The following is a 1,506-nucleotide window of genomic DNA, read 5'->3' as shown; positions in this document are numbered from 1 at the left end:
GATTACTTCACAGATTGATGCAGAGGATAGCTGCGCTGTGAAACTGCGCTAAAAACTATTGATTAGCAGGAAACAGAAAAGATCCCAGAGTATGTGAAGGAGGAGGTGGTTTTCACTGATGGAGGCCTGAGGAGAGGTCAGAGGCTCCGGTTCAGACCGGCTCTGCTGCTTCTGGAAGCTTCTTATCTGCAGGCTCTTATCTCCTCTCAGTGTTTCCATTCCAGGTTTCTTCCATCTTTGGTCGCCTCCTCTCTCCTCCCTGCCATTTGCTCCTGGCTCGCTCAGCCCACCGCTGGCTCCTATAAAACACCAGACAGTCACTTTCCATCTTCACCGCCAGTGCTCTGCAGCAACATGCCGCCAAAGAAAGTGGAACCGAAAAAGACAGAGGTGAAGAAGGTGGAGGCAAAGAAGGAAGAGCCTCCTCCTCCAGCAAAGCCCGCGGAGCCGGAGCCAAAACCCCCCGAGGTGGACCTGAAGAGCATCGTGGTGGAGTTCACCCCCGACCAGATCGAGGAGTTCAAAGACGCCTTCGCTCTGTTCGACGAGACGCCAGCCGGCGAGATGAAGATCACCTACGCTCAGTGCGGCGATGTTATGCGGGCGCTGGGACACAACCCCACCAACGAGGAAGTGCTGAAACTGCTGGGGAGGCCGAAGGCGGAGGAGCTGAACGTCAAGCTGCTGGACTTTGACAGCTTCCTGCCCATGCAGCAGCATGTGGCCCGCTCCAAAGAGCAGGGCAACTTCGAGGACTTTGTGGAGGGGCTGAGGGTCTTTGACAAGGAGGGAAACGGCACGGTGATGGGGGCGGAGCTCCGCCACGTCCTCGCCACGCTGGGAGAGAGGATGACTGAGGACGAGGTGGATCGTCTGATGGCGGGACAGGAGGACGCCAATGGGCACATCAACTACACCGAGTTTGTCAAACACATTCTGGCCGGGTAGAAACAGACAGCGACTTTGTCTTCCTCTTCTTCTGTGGTGGACGGAGCGTCTGATGTATGCGAGTTTGTCGTCTCTAATAAAACGTCTTCTCAGTGTGTCTCTGTTTGATGTGATCAGCAGAGTAAGAATCAATGTGAATAAATGAATCGATGGAGGATCATCAATAAATGAATAAATCACTGCCTGCATTCATTTCTCCATGTCCTGCATTAATGTGTTTATTGAGTCATCAGTGATATTACGATTCACTTTGCTCCTCCAAAATAAAACTTGCTCAGGCCTCCTCTTTATGGTGCTCTGCGTCTAATTATTGGGAATGATGAAAACACAAACTTGATGGGCGTGTCCACACAGGTGCTTCAACAGAAACGCCAATGATTGTGTTCCTGTTGCAGCTGGATGTGAGCCTCTCATCACCTCCTCAGAGCTCCTCTCTCAGTGAGCAGCGAGGAAGGATGCCACCAACACCTGGACGGGGAGGTACCCAACCACGCACACACAGAAACACCCTCATTAAGACAAACAAATACAAAAATGGGCATTTAAAATATTTCACGC

The 1,506-nt window shown here is 51.9% G+C and overlaps 1 pseudogene; it reads left to right on the top strand.

Annotated features, from left to right (window-relative positions):
• Positions 1 to 321: 321 nt before the first annotated feature.
• LOC147318262 (myosin light polypeptide 6 pseudogene) lies at positions 322 to 1,236 on the top strand (annotated as a pseudogene).
• The last annotated feature ends 270 nt before the right edge of the window (positions 1,237 to 1,506 follow it).

Source organism: Aulonocara sp. 'chitande type north' Nkhata Bay, linkage group LG12, assembly GCF_057382095.1.
Source record: "Aulonocara sp. 'chitande type north' Nkhata Bay isolate Kocher_YH1m ecotype deep benthic linkage group LG12, A_spYH_male_GT1.1, whole genome shotgun sequence".
Taxonomy (NCBI): Eukaryota; Metazoa; Chordata; class Actinopteri; order Cichliformes; family Cichlidae; genus Aulonocara; species Aulonocara sp. 'chitande type north' Nkhata Bay.
The sequence above is the reverse complement of the archived record's forward strand: the minus strand, read 5'-3'. Positions and strand labels throughout refer to the sequence as shown.